Here is a 9,748-nt window from a genome sequence, read left to right as displayed (position 1 = left end):
GTATTCCATCTCAATAAGTCAAAAAGGAGAAATGCAAGTAGAAGTGCGGTCAACAGAAGTAATCCTGTGGCCGCAAATGATTATGCGGTCCGCAAAAATAGAAGTGTGGACACATATGAAGCCCTGAAGCCTTTGAGGAGTTTTGTAGATGCGCGGTCCACACACCAAATTGTGCAGCCACAAAAGCTGGTCGCACTGACAAAGTTTGACAAGTTCAGAGAAGGTGCAAAAGACCAAGTGTAAAGCCTCTTGAAAATGCGGTCCGCAACCAAATTGTGCAGCCGCAGAAGCTGAAGTGCAGGCGCAGAGATAATTTTGCAGCCGCAGATTTCCTCCTCATGCAAGAGAAGAAGGAAAGTGCGGTCCGCACATGAAATTGTACGACCGAAGAACCTCCCGAAGGGCATTTTTGTCAGCAAAATTCTGGACACTATAAATAAACAGAAAATATTTTTTTAGGGCAAGTAATATTTCAGTAGCAGTTATATTTTACCCTTTTGGGAAAGTTGTGATTAAAATTGGAGAAGACCCATTACTTTTATGTTTTAATTGTAGTTTATGTCTTTAATTACTTTTTCTATTTTGTTTTCTATTCCTTCAAGCATGAGTAGCTAGATTTTATCCAGAGTTGTGACCCAACCCTAGTATGTAAAACTTATGGGTTGTTCATACTAATGCTTGTTTATGATTGGGTATTTGTTATTTAGCCTTGTTTATGCATTATATCTAAAATTAAAGGTTGAAAATATGGATTCATGCCTTTTTGATTTAGTTCTTACTTGAGAAAGAGGAACCTAGTGTGGGAAAACTTGACTAACAAAAAATTGAGCTAGTTAAGGTTTTCTCTAGCTTGATTCAAGGGTTTGAACTAGAGATAGGGAAAACCCAACTTGCGCTCATATCAGTTACTAAGGTTGCTATCATTTGTATTTGAGAAAGCCAATTTGGGCATAACCACTATATAACTAAGAGGTATTGAGCGGGTACTTGAGAATTGAGAGTCATAATACAGCTCGATCTACCAAACAATCATTAACTTAGTATACCCATTAGGTTTATACCTAGGTAAAGGTTACATCCCTAGGCTTATCCTGAATTATTTAAAATTACCAAAAAATAATTCACTTTCTAGTTGATTTTACTTAGTCCAGTTCCTTAGTATTAAATTAGATAACAATCACTCTTATTGTTTGGAAGTTTAATTTGGCTATTTCACGTTTCTCTTATCAAGTATTTACCTTAATACCGATTGTAACCTCCTTGAGGAATTCGACCCCGACTCAAGTTGGGTAATATAATTGCAACGACCGTTTCCACTCATTATTTAGTACGGATTGGATGTGAATCAGGGCCACCCTGGCGAGGGTCTACTTGGGAGACCAAGTCAGATATACAAAGCAAATACCCATATCTTTTCAGCAATTCTGGTACTTTTCTAATCCCTTTTGAGGGACGAACGTTTGTATAAGAGGTGGAGAATGTAATGACCCGACCGGTCATTTTGAGTATTTAAACCTCATTCTCATATTTGATGATTTCCATATGTATTTTTGATATTTTATGACTTGCGGGAATGGGTAGTTTGATTTTCATGGGCTTCGGGAGTGATTTAGAACACTTAAGTTTATTTTGAAAGCCTTAAGTTGAAAGTGTTGACCAAGGTTTTAAATTTTGTGTAAACGTTCTCGGATTGGTGATTTGATGGTTCCAATGGGTACATGTGGAAATTTTGGACTTAGTCCTATGTTCAAATTTGGATTTGGAGGTTTCTAAGAGTTTGGGCCTATTTGCCGAAAGTTGGAAATTTGAAGACTTGGAGAGTTCCTAAGTTTAACCAATACTTGACTTTGATGATATCATGCTCCGATTGTTGTTTCGGGACTTGGAATAGATTTTTTATGTTGAATGGCACTTGTGTGCAAAGTTTGGTTGTGATTTGAATTGTTTAGGCATGAATCGGATTCTTGGTTGAAAGTTTAGAATTTCTTGAACTAAAGAGAAGTGCAACTTGTGGTTTGATCCTTGATTCATAGATGTGATGAATTCGTATGGATTTGGAAGCTTTGGATAGGTCCGGGTAGTATTTATGGACTTGCTAGTATAATCGGATGGGGTCCCGGGTGGCTCGGCTGAGTTTTGGACCACCCGTAGTATGTTTTGGGTTGGCTGATATACTGGTGTCTGGTGTTTATCGCGTTTGCAAGAGGTTCTCACGTTCGCAATGAAAGAGTTGGTCTGGAGGTCCTTTGTTCTCTGGGTTCACACTTGGTAAGTCGCGTTCGTGGAGGCTTATGGAAGTGATGCTTCCCTTTCATGTTTAGGGTATCGCGTTCAAAAATAAGGAGCTGGGGGCTGGGGGTTTGGCCTTCGTGTTCGCGAAGGCATGGTCGCATTCGCATAGAAGGCTTCCAGGAAGCCATCGCGTTCGCGTAAGGAGTGTCGCATTAGCAAAGTAATGGAAGGCAGGGCATCGCGATTTCAAGGGGTCTTCCGCGATCCCAAAGGAGGGAAGAAGCATTTTGTGCTTCGTAAGCGCGAGTCATGGACCACGTTTGCAAAATGTAACCCTTGGGCAGCATATTTAAGTTGTCATTTTGGGATTTTCGCCTATTTTCTCATATTTTGAACCCTAAAATTAGATAGGGGCAATTCTGCATGGAGAGTTTCATACAAGACTAAGGGGTATGTGATTTCTACTTATTTTTGGTATTATTTTAAGAATCTACATGTATTATTAACACCTAAAATATGAAATTTTGGGATGAAATTTGTGTATTTTGACTACAACTTAAGAGAGTAAAAATTGAGGTTTTGAGCCATGATTTGGACTTGGATTTGGGAACCAAACACATATATGGACTACTGGGCTTATGGGTAAACGGGATCTACCCCTAGACTTGGTTTTGATCATGTGGGCTCGGGGTTGACTTTGTTGACTTCTTGGAAATTAATTAATGATCAAAGCTTTATTATTTGAAATTGATTCTTTTGTTGTTGTTTAACATTATTAAGTGTTATTTGGCTAGTCGGTTGGAGGTGATTTCTAAAGAAAAGGCAATTTTGAATGGTTGATTTGGCTTGTTAAGGTAAGTATCTTGCCTATTCTTATTGTGCAGGAATAACCCTTAGGATATGACCTTATTTGTCTACTTAGAATAGGTGAGAAGTGACATATGTGAGGTGACAAGCGTATATGTGGGTTCTATGTATGATTTATGACCGGATTTGACTATAGGCTTCTATTAAGCCTTATTTTGGATATTGTGCTTCTTGTTATCATGTTTTATTTGTTTGTATCAAAAATTTGACGAGCTCGAAATACACACTTAAATTATGCTCACTAGTCAAAGATAATATAGTATAATATCGTATTCACAGGGATTGGAGTTAAATATTATTTTCTTAGTTTTTAGCTTGATTGCTATCCAGGAGAATCAATAATTGAGATTTATATGATTAATAACTACAATTAACTAAGAGTCTAAAGCTACTGACTAATGACAATCGAAACAAGGAATAAGAAAAGAAAGTTATTAGTGGGAGAATATAGGGTTTTGATAGGATAGGTGTAGGATAATTGTTTGGGATCTAACTCTAGATAATTCACTTCTAATGTTCAAGTGAGTCTTTCGAATTCACTCAATTATTAGTTCAAACATTCAGCAAAAACTCCTCTCTCGATTAAGTCTTAACCTCACGAGATGAACCAATTTAAGCACGTGAAGATATGCAAGAATGCATAGTGGATTGGTATTTAGGAGAACCTCTCTCAATTATCCTCCTAACTAGGTTTAATCAATGATTCAACTAGCCTATTTTGATTTCTAAGAAGAATTAATAAACTCAGCCAACAATATAATGCAAAGATATCATAAGTTATGCCTCACTCGATTACATGAACAAGTGAATATAGATGCAATAGTTAAATAATCCAAAATGCTTCAATACATAAAACTAGAGTTATAATCCATAAACAATCATCAATACACCATATCCATCAAACCCTAAAGGGAACTACTCCATAGATATGGAGCAATTCATCACAAATAAAATTAAAGTATAGGAATACATAAATTCAATCGAAACTCGGGTCTTCAGTGAGGAAGGAATGATGAAATCCTTGTGCTCGTGTTCTTCCAATTCCTCCTTAGGTCGAATATGTGTCAAAAGTCCACAAAAAAATGTTTTTCATGTATTTTTACCAAGTAGGGTCGGGTGTATAGGAGCGTAAGCAGAAGCAGAGGGCCAAAATAAGAGAGCGAGATCTTCAGGTCCTTTTGGTGAGTTTTGAAGTCATGAGAGACAACAGTACTCGGGGTATCCAGCCTAGCCATCGGCTAGTGCACCCCCTCAGTATGCCGGTAGGAGATTTGATCATTCCACATATTAAGGGCCCAGTCAGAGTTCTAGGGCCTCTAGTTCTTAGTGTAGAAGTGAGTCGAGTCAGATGAGGCCGCCCTTGCCACGATGTGCTTAGTGTGGTAAGTACTATGCAGGGAAACGCCTTGTGGGGCTGGTTGTTTGTTATACTTGTGGTTATCCAGGCCATGTTATGAGAGATTGTCGGACGAGAGGTGGTGCAGGTATAGTTCAGCCATCGGGATTTGTAGCTAGTTCGTCATCATCAGTACGCCCCCTAGGCAAGGTTCACATGCACCAGCCGGTCATGATAGAGGCAGAAGTGGAGCATCTAGCTCGAGTGGTCCTCAGAACCTCATTTATGCATTAACGGGTTGATGGGATCAGGAGTCGTCACCTGACGTTGTTATAGGTGTATTATCAGTCTCCTCATATGATGTATATGCATTGATTGATCCAGGTTCCACCTAAATCGTACGTCACTCCGTTGGTTGCTAGTAAGTTTGGGATAGAACCTGAGTTGATTAAACCTTTTGAGGTGTCTACACCTGTTGGGGATCCAGTGATAGCTAGACGGGTATATAGAGATTGTATAGTAGTAGTTCATGTTCGTTCTATAGTAGCAGAACTGATTGAGTTAGATATGGTAGAATTTGATGTTATAATAGGTATGGATTGGTTGGCTTCTTGTTATGCTACAGTTGATTGTCACTCTATAAATATTGCACAGGCGCGCCGCATGGGGCGACGCGCCATGCATGGCATTAGTGGGAAAATCCAGAGAGCTAATTCTGACAGGTAGTAGAAAATTTGCATAGGCGCGCCACGCGCCGCACTAGTGCACTTTTCTCAGAGTACTGCTCAAATCTCAATTTTTGACGTCCAGACTTCGTCGTTGACCCCCGAGCATCATCCCGGCATAATCCCTTGGGCTTTTACTCATACATCAAAGCTCTAAATCACTCGAATTCATTCTATAACATCTACATAGATCGGAATCACTCCTACGAGGCATACAACACACAATTAGTGCAAAACACTATCAATTAAAGATCTAAACGAATAAAGTGCAGTAAATTGGAGTGCAATAATCGACTAAAATACGAGATTATAGCCTACCATCAGTATCACTACATGAGCATTTTGTATCATGCTACAGTTTATGTTTAGGTTTTGATTTCTTGTTTGAATATGATATTCCTTAATGTATTTTGTAGCCGCCTAATCTGAGATGTAGTCGTACACTTCACACATGAATATACCTTATCATACTATTTTCCCTCAGTGCATGAATATGTGATTTTTTGTGATCTTGTATATGCTTTTGTGAGATGGACTGAATTGATAACATGTGAGTTGTCCGATGCGAGTTGAGTTATTATAGCACGTGAGTTGTCCGTGCGGTTGTTATGATTATGGCACATGAGTTATCCGTGCAACATGTGGATAAGGATCCATCCCCTTAAGGTCGTTCTCTCATGATTCTCCTTGATGACGTACACGTGGATTATGGAAAAGTGGTATTTGTTTGGACTTTGTGTATCTTCTCTAGATACAAACTCTCTGGATCTATACATAATATTTACTGCATATCTTATCTATATGCTAGATCCAAAATGTATATATCCCATTTATGCATATTTACTCTATATGTTTCTTTAATTGGTGAAATGATTCATGATACATATCTTCTCTATATGCCAATCTGTGTAACTTGACTTGTTTATTCATGCATATCTTCTCTATATGCAACTATTAACAGGTTATTTGATATCAAATGCATATCTTCTCTATATGTTGAACTGTTAGTTTTCTTATGATGCTTGTGCATATCATGTGTATGTGCACCGTTGGCCTTACCTATACTTCATATTTAGATTTTGGTACTATCATTTTGTACATATATATTCATGAATTGTATATGTTTGATAAGTGAGTGTCAATGATAACTCTCTCCACTACCTCGTCGAGGTTAGTCATGATATTTATTGGGTACATGCGAACTGTTGTACTTATACTATACTCTACACTTAATTTATGCTGATCCAGGAGTTGGACACAGCTGAGTATTGAGAGCTGAGCTGATGCTGTTGTGGTTGAGACCCAAGGTAGAGCGACTTTCTTATCACAGCTGATGGATGTAAATTATTCAAGTAATTTCATATGTAAAAAATAAGTTGTTAAAATAAAATATGAATAATGATATCCTATCCTCGCATATTTTCTAACAAATCTTGTAGAAAGAAGAAATTATGAAAAAGAAGGAAAGAGGCTAAAAGACAAGAGAATGAAGCAAAACCACAATTGCACACATCATCTTCATATTCGCAAATGTGGAATATATATGGGCTTATGGAAAGAGACAATTAGAGATGAAAAGGAGCATAGTTGCATATGTGGAATCTATATTTACAAAGGTCACATTCGCATACATGAAACCTATATTAACAAGACTAACTCATGAAGTCAAGAGTGAAGCACAAGTGTCATAGTTGCATATATGGAATCTACGTATACAAAGGTCACATTCACATACATGGATTTCAGATTCGCAAAAGTGGAACATGACAAAAGCTACTCATCTTTTCCTATAAATAGCAAGCTCTCTTTGTATAAGGATATACAATCTTTGTAAGACAAGAACTAGACTTGGTCTTCTTTTCTTGTAGTAAAAATATTTCCTAAGTCTTCTAAATATTTCTAGTCTTCTAAATATATTTTTTAGCTTTTCTTACTCCATAATGGAGTAATCTCTTTTCGTTGGTATAGTTTATGAAACTTGATATATTTTATAATACTATCTCAATTTTTAGATATTCTTGGCTTGAAATATTTTATTTACATTTCATATTGTGCTGGAATGATGGTTTTTAATTATTCTATTATCATGTCTATATATTTTATCTCTAAGTTATTCATATAATAATTTTGTAATTGTCGCAGAGCAAAATTAATATATAATAACCGATGAATAAAATAGTAGAGTGAAAGTAATTTTTTAGTAAACTATTATTTCAAGTCAGTAATCTTGCTTGCCTCAGTTTTAATTCTCACAGAGGAATTGTTGTAATTGATCCTTAGTAAAAATATTCTCATGAAGTTTTTACTTTATTTTAGCACAATTCAAGCAAGATAAATATTTCGATTTAAACGTCACTAGTCTTAAGTTGATTAATTCACATAATTCTCACGGATTGTTATTAATTGATTATTTAGTGAGCAAAATATAATTGTATTAGAAATAAGCAATTATTCTTTAAAAAAATAAATGTAGAAATTGAGATTTTACTATAGTAATATTATTAAGTGAATTCAATGATTCCCAACTCTTTTTTAAAATTATAAACCTTTCAAAAGTTGTTTGTTTTGTTTAAGTAATTAGCAAGTTTTAAACCTAACTCATTTTTTTCATCAATTTGATTCTCTTAAATAGTAATTAAAGTATAACAAGTGTGTAGGATAGATTATCCAGTCTCCGTGGGATGATATCTTAAACTATACTAGAATTTGACAGAGTAAGAGCAGGAAATTCCAATACACATTGGCCTCGTCAAAGTTTTGGCACCGTTGCCGGGGATTGGCATACATCTACTTCAGATTAAATATTTTGTTACTAATTTGAGTACTTATTATTAATTATGGTTAAATTATTATTTTTATTTATTTTTCAAAAAAACAATTTACTACATAGTTGTTAGTATTGTTAATACAACCTTCTTCAGCATATTAGTTTCGCTTACTAGAAGTACTACTCTTTACTATTTTAGCACCATCATTAATTTTAGTAATTCTAAAATTAGTATTTTTCGTATTAGCATAAAGTTTTATTATTTTAAGTAAAAATATTATCGTATAAAGGTTTTCTTTGCATCACCTACTTTTATTTTTCAACATTATAAAATATTTTTAGTTGTTATTTAGTAATACTACTGCAATAGTTCGTATTTTTTATCTAGTACTATTATTATTTTAGGAACTACTTTAATTTTCTATAAATAAAAAAAAGGGTTTGCATTTCTTTGATTTAAAAATTTCGGGTAGTTTATGACCCATTATTCTACAAAAAGGTTGGCTAGTTACGATCAAAAAATTGAAAGATCTCTTCGATTCTGCAGGAAAGGACAAACATCATCTTCTCAAAGCATGGCTCGTAAAGGAATGGAGAATGAGGAAGTAGAAGACATCCATCTACCACAAGTTCCACCACTAGTCCATGTGGAGGATAAGTTTGATGAAGTAGCACCAAGGAAAGCAAACCAAATCCTAAGGGATTATGCTAGACCTGACTGCTTCAACTATGAATCTAGTGTCAGAAAACCCCTAGAAGCAGCCAACAACTTTGAAATCAGGACTAGCCTGATTCAAAGGATTCAACAGTCTTGCATCTTCACTGGAGACGCAAGTGAAGATCCACACAGTGATTTAATTGACTTTCTAGAACTTGTTGAAATAACTAAGTATAATGGAGTACCTCCTGAAGCTATCAAGTTAAGGCTATTTCCTTTTTCTTTAAAAGGAGATGCCAAGACTTGGTTGCGAAGTTTGCCACAAGGTTCCATTATCACATAGGATCAAATGACTCAGAAAATTTTAAACAAATATTTTTCCCCTGCTAAAACCACAAAGTTAAGATAAGACATCTCTAATTTCTTCCATACTGACACTGAGTCAGTTTATCAAGCTTGGGAAAGATTAAAAGCAATGTTAAGAAAATGCCCATACCATGACATTCCTGAACATATGCAATTGTATGTTTTTTATCACGGGTTAAAACCCTCTTCTAGAAATGTGATTGGTGTAGCTGTAGGAGGTTCTATAATGGGAAAAATCACGGATGAAGCATTGCAAATAATGAATGAGATTTCTGAGAATGCCATCCAATGGACATCTGAGCGTATAATCATCAAGAAGTCTTCAACGGTAAATCAGGTTGATGCTTTAAATACACTAACACAATAAATTATTTCTTTGGCAAAAAAGTTTGAATCTTTTCGGGTGAATACACAACAACCAAGCCAATCTGAGGCTTGTGACATGTGTGGAGGAAACCATCTGAACCATGAATGTCAAGCAACCAATCATAATGATGAACATGTCCATTATGTCAGTTACAAACTGTACCCTTTTGGGATTCCAATGGCACAAAAGCATCCAGGATTTCAATGGAACAATCCAAATGGTACAGAGAACTCTCAAAGCTTTCAGAAACAACAAGTACAAGGTCCGTCGGGATTCCAAAATAAGAACCGTAGGCAACCAAACTACAGACCTTATCAACAAACATGGCCATATCATTAAAGGCCTCAACAAGCTCATTCAAGTATTGATGATCTTTTGTATAATCACATTAAGGTCACTGATGAAAAGATGGAAAGTTAGGGTTCAACCC

At 35.9% G+C, this 9,748-nt stretch overlaps 1 non-coding gene across 1 annotated transcript; it reads right to left on the bottom strand.

Moving 5' to 3' along the window:
* Positions 1–8,982: 8,982 nt before the first annotated feature.
* LOC117275601 (small nucleolar RNA R71) lies at positions 8,983–9,089 on the bottom strand. The gene has a single exon (XR_004505790.1). It is a non-coding gene; the product is annotated as a small nucleolar RNA R71 (small nucleolar RNA).
* Between the last annotated feature and the right edge of the window lie 659 nt (positions 9,090–9,748).

Source organism: Nicotiana tomentosiformis, chromosome 12, assembly GCF_000390325.3.
Source record: "Nicotiana tomentosiformis chromosome 12, ASM39032v3, whole genome shotgun sequence".
NCBI lineage: Eukaryota > Viridiplantae > Streptophyta > Magnoliopsida > Solanales > Solanaceae > Nicotiana > Nicotiana tomentosiformis.
Note: the sequence above shows the minus strand (reverse complement) of the source record. Positions and strands in the feature narration are given on the sequence as shown.